The sequence below is a fragment of the Notolepis coatsorum genome (assembly GCF_963971535.1).
Source record: "Notolepis coatsorum genome assembly, chromosome: 12".
Classification (NCBI taxonomy): Eukaryota; Metazoa; Chordata; class Actinopteri; order Aulopiformes; family Paralepididae; genus Notolepis; species Notolepis coatsorum.
In genome coordinates this window covers 28,533,407-28,547,748 of record NC_140176.1, presented here as the reverse complement: position 1 = coordinate 28,547,748, position 14,342 = coordinate 28,533,407, and the positions used below count along the sequence as shown (strand labels likewise).

General features: G+C 43.1%; 1 long non-coding RNA gene across 1 annotated transcript in view; it reads left to right on the top strand.

Moving 5' to 3' along the window:
• The first annotated feature begins 5,648 nt into the window (after positions 1-5,648).
• LOC311238267 overlaps positions 5,649-14,342 on the top strand; it is a 31,476-nt gene continuing 22,782 nt past the window's right edge. Inside the window, exon 1 of the long non-coding RNA XR_014620344.1 lies at positions 5,649-5,792. This is a non-coding gene — a long non-coding RNA (uncharacterized lncRNA). The remainder of the gene's footprint in view (positions 5,793-14,342) is intronic.

The window sequence follows — 14,342 nt, the reverse complement described above, 5'->3', positions numbered from 1 at the left end:
TATATATATCTATGGTAGTAATGTATCCATCGGCAGAACGAGTAGGCTAGGGTATATCTGCAGAGCCACAGAGCCCAGGCTGGACGGGTTTGAGGCGGGGCTTTGTGGTGTGGACAAGTATTGTGGCCTGGACAAGTATTTGCACTACTGCACATGCGGATGAGGGGGGGGGGGCTCTCTCGCTCGCTCCCTCTCTCGTTTACGACATACACAACTTAACTTTCGTCTTGTTTACATCAGGGTCCCCCATTTTCAACTTAACTTTCGTCTCGTTTACATCAGGGTCCCCCATTTTCAATTCATCCGTCATGCTGGACCTACAAAAGGCCTTCGACACTGTCAATCACACCATTCTGATTGACAAGCTAAAAGCAATTGGTTTTGATAGTCTATCAGTGAGCTGGATGCAATCCTACCTGGAGGGGAGAGAGCAGATGGTGGAGGTAAACGGTACCCTATCCCCCCCCTCACAGTAAACTGTGGTGTTCCACAAGGAAGCATACTAGGTCCGCTACTGTTCCTAATTTATGCAAATGACATGTCGTCAGCTTGTGACTGCAACTTGTTCCTGTTTGCGGACGACTCAGCCCTGCTGGTCTCTGACAAGAACAAGTTACAGGTTGAAAAAACCCTCAGCTCAGAACTAAGCAAAATCTGCATATGGCTCGCTGATAACAAACTATCATTACACATGGGCAAAACAGAGTCCATTCTCTTCGGTTCAAATAACAAACTCAGCAAGACCGACGGCTTCTCAGTTACAGTGGGTGACAATATTGTCACAAGGAAAGAAGATATTACCTACCTGGGTTCCATCCTAGAGGCAAATCTTTCCTGTGACAAAATGGCATCCAATGTAATAAAAAAAAGTCAACCAACGAACTCGTTTCTTGTACCGGATCTTAGGGCTGGGCGATATGACGATATTATATAAATATCGGGTACAGTTCATTAACGATACACTTTTTTAACGTATTGTGGATATCGTGATGTTTTGCCCAAGAGGATTGTGTCGCGTCAATCTGGTCCACACCCGTTCAAACTTTTGAACAACGCCGCCCCCACACACACTACTGCATCAAAGTTACTAATTATTATTAACAAAGGCATTCGTTTTGTGGCATTAACGTTATATAGTTACACGTTCAATAACATTAGCGTATTTACCCAAACATAGCAATGTCCAATGACGACATAGATAGCAAGCGTTACTGTTCATATCTCAGCCCGTGCGGAGTTGTGCATGCCCATTCTGCGGTCTGTTAATAAAGTTTTCAATCAGACAGATGTATGGAAAGGCTTTTATTATAACATTCGTTGCAATAAAATCATTATGGCTTGTTTAGTCATGCTGCGGTGCGCTGGTAATCACTCGTCTGCCGCAGGGAGCTGTTGTTGTCGTTGAGCTGAGCTCAGCTCTCGTCAAAATCAATTGCGGAAGTAAAAAACGCATAGAGCTTGCCGATTGGTGCTAAGAACAGCAGGGCGGGTTCAATCGGTGTGACGTAATTGGCAGACTCTGCCGGCTGAATGATCGAATGAATGGAAACGTTATTAACGATTGCAGAATGGGTACAATACAGTACAGCTCAATACAACAACAGTGGACTGGGGGATGAAGACCAGAAAAAGACTTTCGGCTTTTTTACATAAGGGTCCTCCATTTTCAATTCATCAAAACATTTAGAGACATACAAATATACAGTAGTTTCATAAAAATGCTAAAATGCTATTTATTGATTGATTGATTGATTTAAAACTTTATTAACATATTGCAGAATGGGTACAGTACAGCTCAATACATACAATTGTTAAGGGGATGCAGACCAGAGAAAGTCTTTCGTCTTGTTTACATCAGGGTCCCCCATTTTCAATTAATCATATTTCATATCTAAATCATATAATATCTCATTGCTAAATATATGCAATATATAATCTAATAATCCAATAATCTAAATCTAATATATAATATAAAAATGCTAAATGCATGGGTATTTTATTTAGTCTTTAATGTTAGCTTGCAAACTCAAATTGTCTTGGTAAGCCTCATAATGAATTGTTTGGGGAAAAAAAGAAAAACATCGTGATGTGTATCGTGTATCGCCGAAAGGTCAGAAAATATCGTGATATCATATTTAGGCCATATCGCCCAGCCCTACCGGATCTCCTCACTGGTAAACAAGAATACCCTGAAGACTCTAGCAGGAGCACTCATTCAAGGGTACTACGACTATGCTTGCACCTCATGGTACCAAAGCACCTCAAAGGCGCTAAAAACAAAATTACAAACATCTCAAAACAAACTGGTCAGACTACTGCTTGACCTTACTCCTAGAACCCACCTCACCCCTGCCCACTTTGACAACCTAGGATGGCTTAGAGTAGACAACAGAGTACAGCAACTTGCAATGGGCCTGGTCTACAAGATACACTACACGACCAAGGTACCCATGTACATGACTAAATACTTCCCAAAGGTCAGTGAATACCACGATCACAACACCAGAGGGAGCTCCACAAATCATGTTAAACCCAGATTCGGCTCAAACAAGGGACTAAACACGTTTCGCAATTATGCCACATCAATGTGGAACGCCCTACCCAAAGCTGTAAAGGAATGTGAATCACTACCCACTTTCAAAAACACTCTCAAAAAACACCTAAGGGAGACTGCAACTCGAAACTGGCCCCTGTAAATGTCCGAACACAACCCCCTCCAATGTACAGTAAATTACCAAGTATGGTCTTGTCAATAATCCAATGTACAGTGTTGTTTGTACAGTTGTACAGTGTCCCCCACCCCTCCTACCCAACCCCCCCCCCCCCCCACTCCTACCCCCCCCCCCCCCCACCCACCCAACCACCTCCAATGTACAGTCCCCACCCACCCCTCCTACCCAACCCCCCCCCCACTCCAACCCCCCCCCCCCCACTCCTACCCAACCCCCCCCCCCCCCCCCCCCCCCAACCACCTCCAATGTACAGTCCCCCCCCCACCCCCACCTACCCAATCCAATGTACAGTTTCTACGCCTAATGTATATACTCTTTTCTTTCTGGACTCTTTTTGTATCACAAATACAGTACTGTAATTGCAAATCTGGTATGTCATAAATGTATAGATGTAGCAGTACGGTCTATCTGTATGTCATGTATGTCATATATGTTACGATGAATTGAAAATGGGGGACCCTGATGTAAACAAGTCGAAAGTCTTTCTCTGGTCTGCATCCCCTTAACAATTGTATGTATTGAGCTGTACTGCACTGTACCCATTCTGCAATCTGTTAATAAAGTTTTCATTCATTCATTCATCATAACATGACATACAGATAGACAGTAATGTTACATCTAGACATTTATGTACCAGATCTACAAATATACAGCACTGTTTGTGATACAAAAATATAGTAATAATAGAGTATATACATTTGAGGGGGAATAAACTGTACATATACAGCACTGTTTGAACCTGGCACACAACATACTTCACATGTAATTTTTCTTTTTACATTAACCTGGCACACAACATACTTCACATGTCATTTTTCTTTCACTCTAAAGGAAATATGTCTCACATACAGTAGACCCCCCAGTACTTTGTGGAGACGAAGATGATGAGTACCAGTCTTCTCCTCAGACATATAAAATCAGTTTTTCAATACAAGTACATTTATGCAAATGACATGTCGTCAGCTTGTGACTGCAACTTGTTCCTGTTTGCGGACGACTCAGCCCTGCTGGTCTCTGACAAGAACAAATTACAGGTTGAAAAAACCCTCAGCTCAGAACTAAGCAAAATCTGCATATGGCTCGCTGATAACAAACTATCATTACACATGGGCAAAACAGAGTCCATTCTCTTCGGTTCAAATAACAAACTCAGCAAGACCGACGGCTTCTCAGTTACAGTGGGTGACAATATTGTCACAAGGAAAGAAGATATTACCTACCTGGGTTCCATCCTAGAGGCAAATCTTTCCTGTGACAAAATGGCATCCAATGTAATAAAAAAAGTCAACCAACGAACTCGTTTCTTGTACCGGATCTCCTCACTGGTAAACAAGAATACCCTGAAGACTCTAGCAGGAGCACTCATTCAAGGGTACTACGACTATGCTTGCACCTCATGGTACCAAAGCACCTCAAAGGCGCTAAAAACAAAATTACAAACATCTCAAAACAAACTGGTCAGACTACTGCTTGACCTTACTCCTAGAACCCACCTCACCCCTGCCCACTTTGACAACCTAGGATGGCTTAGAGTAGACGACAGAGTACAGCAACTTGCAATGGGCCTGGTCTACAAGATACACTACACGACCAAGGTACCCATGTACATGACTAAATACTTCCCAAAGGTCAGTGAATACCACGATCACAACACCAGAGGGAGCTCCACAAATCATGTTAAACCCAGATTCGGCTCAAACAAGGGACTAAACACGTTTCGCAATTATGCCACATCAATGTGGAACGCCCTACCCAAAGCTGTAAAGGAATGTGAATCACTACCCACTTTCAAAAACTCTCTCAAAAAACACCTAAGGGAGACTGCAACTCGAAACTGGCCCCTGTAAATGTCCGAGCACAACCCCCGCCAATGTACAGTAAATTACCAAGTATGGTCTTGTCAATAATCCAATGTACAGTGTTGTTTGTACAGTTGTACAGTGTCCCCCACCCACCCCTCCTACCCAACCCCCCCCCCCCCCCACTCCTACCCCCCCCCCCCCCCCCCCCCACTCCTACCCCCCCCCCCCCCCCCCCCCCCCCCCAACCACCTCCAATGTACAGTCCCACCCCCACCTACCCAATCCAATGTACAGTTTCTACGCCTAATGTATATACTCTTTTCTTTCTGGACTCTTTTTGTATCACAAATACAGTACTGTAATTGCAAATCTGGTATGTCATAAATGTATAGATGTAGCAGTACTGTCTATCTGTATGTCATGTATGTCATATATGTTACGATGAATTGGAAATGGGGGACCCTGGTGGAAACAAGACGAAAGTCTTTCTCTGGTCTGCATCCCCTTAACAATTGTATGTATTGAGCTGTACTGCACTGTACCCATTCTGCAATCTGTTAATAAAGTTTTCATTCATTCATTCATTCACCCAAGACACAGAACATTAGTATGCAAAATAAAAAATGAACACAGATTTGAGTGTGAATGAAAACTTTATTTTAACAAGATTGCAGAATGGGTACAATACGTTATGTGGTCCTGGAAAAAAGAGAATATAATTACTTTCAAAATATGAATAAAAGGTTGTGCCTCTAATCACCACATCACTTGCCCACTTGGAGATGCAAATTGGCTTACTACTACACCATGTACTTGCAAGTTTATATTTAGTAAAGATAGCAGTCCTACTACACCATGTACTTGCAAGTTTATATTTAGTAAAGATAGCAGTCCTACTACACCATGCACTTGCAAGTTTATATTTAGTAAAGATAGCAGTCCTACTACACCACTTACACGTGCAGTAGTGCAAATACTTGTCCAGGCCATTATACTTGTCCACGCCACGAAGCCCCGCCTCAAACCCGTCCAGCCTGGGCTCTGTGGCTCTGCAGATATACCCTATTGGACAGAACAGCGGCGCGTCTTCCTGGATTACTCCACAAATCGGCAGAACAGCGGCGCGTCTTCCTGGATTACTCCACAAACGCTTTGTGTGTTTACAGTGTAAAGATTATCTGTAGCAGAACTCTACTGGTCTGGAACAAGACGTTCTTCCTGAGAAAACAGACATCAGACTGTGGACACCACAATATCTGTAAGTACAATTATGTTTACATTGTTTCCCTCTCTTGTAGCTCCTTCCTTGCAGCAGCGGCACTTGAAAGGAGCCTTGAAGTTGTCCAATCCCAGTTTAATTCAAAACAAATGCCAAATGTTTTAACATTTGTAGTACTTTACCATCTCCATGGTCAACTAACTGCTAGCATCTGCAGCGACGTAATTCTCTTCACAATAACATTACACTGCTCCCGATACCGGAAGCTACCTCTGTTGGCTCTATCGATAGCTGTAGTTTCAAGTTTTATTTTGTATTTGTCACATATAAGGTACAAGTACATTATAGTGAAATGCTTGGTTCCGTATGGCCCCCCTGAGATTGTGCTTCATACAGTAAAAATGAACAAAATCAAGCACGATTTCGACGGAGCCCACAGAGAGGCGAGACAGTGCGGCGCCATCTTGTTGACGTTGAATGAATGAAAACTTTATTTAACAGATTGCAGAATGGGTACAATACAGTACGGCTCAAATTCAATACACACAATTGTTAAGTGGATGCAGACCTGAGAAAGACGTTTGTCTTGTTTCCATCAGGGTCCCCCATTTTCAATTCATATAGACGCGGCAACTATGGGTGCGGCGGGTGCGGGAGCACCCCCTGCTGGCGGGGAGTGTAACTGCAAGCAGCGTCAGAAGATTTACTAAAAATTCATACAAAACTTTTATTATTTAATGATATTTTCTGTGTATCTGATTCTGATCTGAGTCTGACGTGGTGACGCACAATTGCTGCGCGGCACAGACAGTCCACACACACATCGGCGACGCCTACTACAGACGTGGATTTCGGTGCGAAGGTTGAATAAACAGGTTGAGGTTGAATAAACAGTACATATCGCTGTGTATATGTCCAACCTGCACATGCAAACAAGAGGACTCTTCAAAGACGTGGAAAATCTCCTCCATCTGTGTCTTTCCATGCCCATCTCCGTGGCCTCTTCAGAGAGATCCTTCTCGGCGCTCCGTCGCCTCAACCTGGATGCGTAACACAGTTACCCAGAAGAGACTCACTCACCTGGCCTTGCTGCAGATATGCATCAGGAGGTTCTGGACTCACTGGACATTCATGTTGTCATGAAGGAGTTTATTTCCACCACTCCTGAACGCAAGAGTTCGGAATAGGTAATGTGTGTTTATTATCGCTCCTGCGGCCTGCCCAGTGCGCCGTGCTCACTTGGTTAATGTTTCAGCACCACGGACAGCGATTGTTGTTGTGACAAAACTGCTGCATTTCGTGTGTGAACTGTCCATGTTGGTGTTCAAGCTTGTCTGTTGTAGTGCTTCGCGCATGCATTTAATATGACGGTATTATTATTATTTATCTCTGACTCGACCGCACCCCCAAGTCAGAATCACTTCCCACGTGCCTGTACACAACATACATGACATTTATGGCATAGGGACATATAGGTATTTAGTACTGATACATTTGTGACAAACGGTATTCAAATATACAGTACTGTTACCCCTAGATCCTGACAGAGTATATACATATGATGGGGAGGGGGCTGTACATTAGGAGGGGGTGGGTGGGTGGGAGAGAAATATACATACAGCGGGGAGGGAATATATACATGCGGTGGGGAGGAGACTGTCTATTAGGAGGTGGTGGGGGTTTTGGGCATTTACGGTGGCCAGTTTCGAATTTCAGCCTCCCGTAGGTGCTCTTTAAGAGCGGTTTTAAACTTTTGAATGTGGGTAGGGATTCACATTCCTTTACAGCTTTGGGTAGGGCGTTCCACATTGATGTGGCATAATTGCGAAACGTGTTTAGTCCCTTGTTTGAGCCGAATCTGGGTTTAACATGATTTGTTGAGCTTCCTCTGGTGTAGTGGTTGTGGTATTCACTGACCTTTGGAAAGTATTTTGACATGTACATGGGTACCTTAGTCGTATAGTGTATCTTGTAGACCAGGCCCATTGCAAGTTGCTGTACTCGTCTACTCTAAGCCATCCTAGGTTGTCAAAGTGGGCAGGGGTGAGGTGGGTTCTGGGGGTAAGGTCAAGTAGTAGTCTGACCAGTTTGTTTTGTGATGTTTGTAATTTTGTTTTAAGTGCCTTTGAGGTGCTTTGGTACCATGAGGTGCACGCATAGTCGTAGTACCCTTGAATGAGTGCTCCTGCCAGAGTCTTCAGGGTATTCTTGTTTACCAGAGAGGAGATCCGGTACAAGAATCTAGTTCGTTGGTTGACTTTTTTTATTACATTGGATGCCATTTTGTCACATGAAAGATTTGCCTCTAGGATGGAACCCAGGTAGGTAATTTCGTCTTTCCTTGTGACAATATTTTCACCCACTGCAACTGAGAAGCCGTCGGTCTTGCTGAGTTTGTTATTTGAACCGAAGAGAATGGACTCTGTTTTGCCCATGTGTAATGATAGTTTGTTATCAGCGAGCCATATGCAGATTTTGCCTAGTTCCGAGCTGAGGGTTTTTTCAACCTGCAACTTGTTCTTGTCAGAGACCAGCAGGGCTGAGTCGTCCGCAAACAGGAACAAGTTGCAGTCACAGGCTGACGACATGTCATTTGCATAAATTAGGAAGAGTAGCGGTCCTAGTATGCTTCCTTGTGGAACACCACAGCTCACTGTGAGGGGGGGGGGGGATAGAGTACCGTTTACCTCTACCATCTGTTCTCTCCCCTCCAGGTAGGATTGCATCCAGCTCACTGATAAGCTATCAAAACCAATTGCTTTTAGCTTGTCAATCAGAATGGAGTGATTGACAGTGTCGAAGGCCTTTTGTAGGTCCAGCATGACCATTCATTGTCAATGAATTGGTCGTAAAGTAGAATAGAGAATAGTAGTTGGGTCAAGAACCTCAATTCCGTGACCATTCTCTGGCTAAGATGTTTTGATGATTGATTTGACTCCTTTTATAAAAGATTTAGCCCCCCGGGGAGCTCCAGTAGCTCACCACGTACCTCGAGCGCTATTTCGGCGCCGGGGACAACCGTGCTCGTCACGGATCTGGGGTTTAGCGAGTTCGAATCCCGGACTGCAGCCGTGCCTTTCCCAGAGTGTCTTCCCCCCCATCTGTACCCCTTCAGCCTGTTTCTGTCGGTCATTCTTGACCAGAGTAAATGCGATAAACGCTAAAAAGAGCCAGGGGAATGGCCAAAGTTTAAAAAAAAAAAAAAAAAAAAAAGATTTAGCCCCTGTGTCCCTCCCAATAATCCAGTCATTTTGTCAGAGGGCCAAATCCAAAATACCTGCTGCCGCCATCTTGAAAAATGTACTTTTGAACCAGAGCACCTAGAATCATGTATGATACACTTGTCTGTGTAAGTCGACCATGAGGATTCCGATTCTGACAAAATGTTTACGTTATGACATAATTTTGACCCAGAAATAATAATAATAATAATAAACTTTATTTGTATAGCACATTTCATACAGAAGCTGCAGCTCAAGGTGCTTCACAACAGAAAAAAGACAGGCATAAAATGAGCACATAAAGTGCAGACATGTAAAATCACAATTTTTCACATTAGGATCTAACATCCCAACAGGCCACCTAGTTTATGGTTTGATTCAGTTTTAAATAGACAATAATAAAAGAAGCAAGATAATAGAAAATAGTGCAATAGTGCAGTGCAATACAATTTTAGAATAGATTAAAGAATATATATATATATATTACAGTGCAATAAAATAGTTCTGGATTACTGGATTACTACCATTTGGCTGGTAGATTTAAAAAAGGCAGATTTTTTACCAGCCAAAAATTATAAATTGCTTTTTAGTATATCGCCATGTGTTATTATTACTATAATACTCTCATATGCTATTTTCAATTAATAGCATAAACAACATAAGGAATATTAGCATCATTTTGAGTGGACTGAAGGAATGAGTCAGCGTTAATAGTTTTAAATGCAAATAATTTATTGAAACATAGAAGTGGGGTCGTTGGGACACACACAATGGGGGACCCTGATGTAAACAAGACGAAAGTCTTTCTCTGGTCTGCATCCCCTTAACAATTGTGTGTATTGAGCCGTACTGTATTGTACCCATTCTGCAATCTGTTAAATAAAGTTTTCATTCATTCACACTGTTTCAACTCACCACCCCCGCATCATATTGTAGTCCAGTCTGTCTTCAAACTTCCACTCCTCTCGACACACACACACACACCCTTTCCCCAGTCCACACTGTCTCTATGGCTCTGCCTCTGATCAGGATTAGCTTGTTAGCTTATGCTAATGTAATGTTCATTTCGGGCGATGTGGACATAAAGGAATGGCGACGATGCAAAGCGTGTTAGATGCATTTGACCCGTTGTGAGAAGAAAAAAACACACCACGGACGTATTTCGGATCGCAAAATAGCCGCACTGCTGTGCTGTGCAGCCCCGCTCGGCTGAGAGCAGAAGGCAGAAGCACGGTCTGGGGCGGATATGACATCGCGGAGTTGCTATGGTTTTTTTCAAAATAAGAGTATCATATGAACCTGACCGTTGCTAGCTGCCGGACCCAGATATATTATGACTGGAGCTGTGCTTAGGCGGAAATGAGACCTGTGACAGGATTTTCAAAATAAGAGTATCAATATGAACCGAATGCCTATCGCACCAGTGCTACTGAAGTAAATCCATTCATCGCACAGACCGCTGTTGCTGTAGCACGTGCGATATATATGTCGCACTGTACAGCCCTGGTGTACGCAGAGAAGAAGATGGTGTCAGCCTCAGACTGGTCAATGCTGTAGTTCTGCATTGGTTGCTGGGTTGACAATTTGGTGCAGTGGGAGCCAACAGAGTAGACGATCTCTGTATCTACATCCTGTGCAACAAGGTCGGTCACATAGCTGCATATTACTTTTTGGAGCCGCTCCTTGTTGCTGACACTACACGGCAGTGTTTTGAACTCTCTGACAGAGGGGAAGGGGTCGCCCAGTTTCATGTAGGTGTTGGGGACATGTACCTTACCTTGTACCCGCAGATCTCGCATGTCATCTTTAGATGAGTATTGTACAGGTAATTTACACAGATGATACGGTCAGCATCACCATGGCAGGCAAGGATGATGGATGACACCTTGTAGACACATAGTCCAGCCACTTGTATGGGGTGCCATCTTGCATCTACCAATCTTCTGCTGATGAGTTGCCATCCTCCAGATCATGCCCATGTCAACGAGCAATGTAGGGTTCTTGCAGATCTACAGATTGGAGAGAGAGCTTCTGAATAAGTTTAAGTTTTATAAGTTTCTTTAATAGTTGAAGTTTGAAGTTTTTTTAGTAGTCTACTCTTATAGCCTGCCTCTAGTCTAATGGCGCTTTTCCACTGCATAGTACCTACTCGACTCGACCCGCTTTAGGTACCTGGTACTTCGTTCCTTTTCCACTGCAGCCAGGTACTACTCCGTTTGTCTCCGTGTGGGGATGCAGGCGGGGCCGCTTGTGTACACTGAAAGCTCCGTGGGCATAGCCATGTCCGAGGGCTTGCAGCAAGCCAGAGTTTAACACAGTTTCAATCAATCAATCAATAACAACATTAACCAGACTCTCGTTGTGTCTATTCTGCTAAAGCTAACGTTACCTCTCATTGTGTCTATTCTACCAAGCAACCCGGGTTTAACGTTACCTCTCGTGTATATCTGCTGACGGTAGTATTAGGCTAATAACAACAACCAACTTAACACATCAATGATCTTGTTGTGACACTAAACTCTCCGCTCGGTGGTAAATTGGGTTGATGTCGGTTTTGTTTCATCAATAAATGAGGCAGAATACACAGTGAATCCATCCTTTTTTGTTTATTGCAGTTGGTGCTGTCGCAAACAAATCCTGAATGAAATACATCCTTAGCGAGGCAGTAAAGATGGCGGCTTTCTGTTTTTGTTCAGAGACTCCAACGTGTGACGTGTCTCTCTTCTGACCAATCGGTGGTCTGCAATGTTTCACATGACTTTTCTGGTACCACTTCTACCCAATAGGGTCGCTTGGAACCAAGTAGGGTATATCTGCAGAGCCGCAAGCCCAACGTCTTGGCGCTACTTTATTATTTTTATAAAAAACAGCGGTGATGCGGTATTCAGCCCAACTCTGCGGTGGGCGTGATGCAACAGCGATACCGCGGTAATGCGGTTATCGCGGCAGCTCTAGTTGTCATACAGAAGTACAGAATACTTTTATACAAAATGCTTCTTACTGTTACGCTCCAGAGACTGTGCTAGACAAGATAAGTATCAATAACATAGTATAGCATGTAAATTAGAAGTAGAAAATGAGGTCACAGTGTTCAGTATAGACATATGTACAATGTTCGATGCAGAATAGACGTAACTGAGTTACCATATAATATACAATACTATGCAGTGTACTAATATACAATACTATATAGTGCAAAGCAGAAATGGGATGAGGTACAATTTAGGTACAATTTACAGTAAGGTTAGAGCCATATGAAATCCGTTTTATTATTTTCCAAATTCCATTTTATTTTTTCCCAAATTCCGTTTTTTCCGTTTTAATATTTCAGAATTCTGTATTTTGCTTTTTATGCTCATTTTACCATCAGAAATAGTGTCTAATAAGTGGGAATGAATAAATGTCTACAATTGAATATGATATAACAGTCCATTTAATGTTTTTAAGTGCTGCAACTCAGAAATACAGTTACATTTTACACAATACTTTTCAAATAATATTGTGACAAAATAAAAATACACATTTCAAGTGTAAACAATAGATACAGCTAGCTACTACTGACATTATCACAATGTCAGTAGCTATAGCTATATCTATTTTATTGTGATGAAATATAGTAATGCATAATTTAGGCACCTTTAGTTTAGTTTATTTCGTTTATAAAGGACGGTGTATAATGACAATCGTTTGCATTAAACAAATGAATTGAAAATGGGGGACCCTGATGTAAACAAGACGAAAGTCTTTCTCTGGTCTGCATCCCCTTAACAATTGTGTGTATTGAGCTGTACTGTATTGTACCCATTCTGCAATCTGTTAATAAAGTTTTCAATCAATCAATCAATCAACCAGATCTAGCAAGAAGCTATCATTTCCATCTATAGTCCTATGTACTGTAAAACGTTTCATAGCTATTTAAGTTTATTTCGATTATAAAGGGCAGTGTATAATGACTCGTTTGCATTAAACAAATGGATGGGTGCACTAGATTTAGCAAGAAGCGATCATGTCCTAACGTATAGCTATTTAATCACAATAGTGTCGCAAGTGTTTTTGTGGCTCCAGTCCACGGAACGTTGACAGAATTAGCAAAACACCTTATCGCCGGAGGCATAAAAGTCATTAGGATACTGCTCTGCTCTGAATTGAGGGCTTATTGGGGAATTTATTAGCTTCTTGACGATGTAAACACCGAAGCAGCGAGACGCTTGGGAGACTGCCTGTGTTGTGTGTAACCCGCTCTAGCGTCCGCCTCCCCGGTCGCGTGTGCACCAAGCGTTCCACCCAAAAACGGAATTTCAGTCCAGATTAGGCCAAATTCTGCAATATTCCACGTTTTGCAGTTGATTCCATTTTTATTGGTCAATTCCGCGATTCCGTCCGCGATTCCGTGAACGCGGATTTCATATGGCTCTAAGTAAGGTGTACGAGTTGTAGTGCAATCCTTTATCAATAAATATAAAGTGTGGGGAGTGGGTGCTACAGTGTGTTTGTTTAAAGTGAGTGTGTGCTATAAAGTGTGGGGAGTGGGTGCTACAGTGTGTTTGTTTAAAGTGAGTGTGTGCGTGTGTGTGCTATGTGCGTTTGATGGTTGTTGTGTAGTGTTCATTGTTCGTTGAGCAGCCTGATGGCCTGGGGATAGAAGCTTCTTCTGAGTCTTTCTGTGCTCGCCTTGAGACTCCGGTATCGCTTGCCTGACCGCAGCAGTTCAAAGAGGCAGTTGTTCGGGTGACTGGAGTCCTTAATGATTCTCTTAGCCTTGCCCCTGCACCGCTTGTTGTAAATGTTCTGGAGGGTGGGGAGCCCCCCTCCAATTGTGCGTTCGGCTGAACGCGTCACTCTTTGTAGTCTGCTTCGGTCTTGTGCAGTGCTATTCCCAAACCAGGAGGTGATGTTGCCAGTCAGGATGCTCTCTATTGTACATGAGTAGAAGTTCTTAAGGATCTTCTGACTGACTTGGAACTTCCTTAGGCGCCTGAGGAAGTAGAGGCGTTGTTGTGCCTTCTTCACAACACTGTCAATGTGTGTGGTCCATGTCAAGTCCTCGGATATGTAGGCTCCGAGGTACTTAAAGCTGTTAGTGTTCACTCTCTCAACCGGTGCCCCGTCGATGCTGAGGGGGCTGTAGTCCTTGACCCGCGACCTTCTGAAGTCCACAATCATCTCTTTTGAATGAGCTTGCTCTTCTGTGTCTTCCTATATGTGCCGTTGGAAGTTGAATAAGGCCACACATTCCTCTACAACACGACAACTCTGGGAGATTTACAAGTTGACTGACCTCAACCAGGTCGATCACTACCTTGAGAGCACTCCGCTCCATCTAATTTTTTTTGCATAATGTCTATTACTAGATAATTATCATATTCAA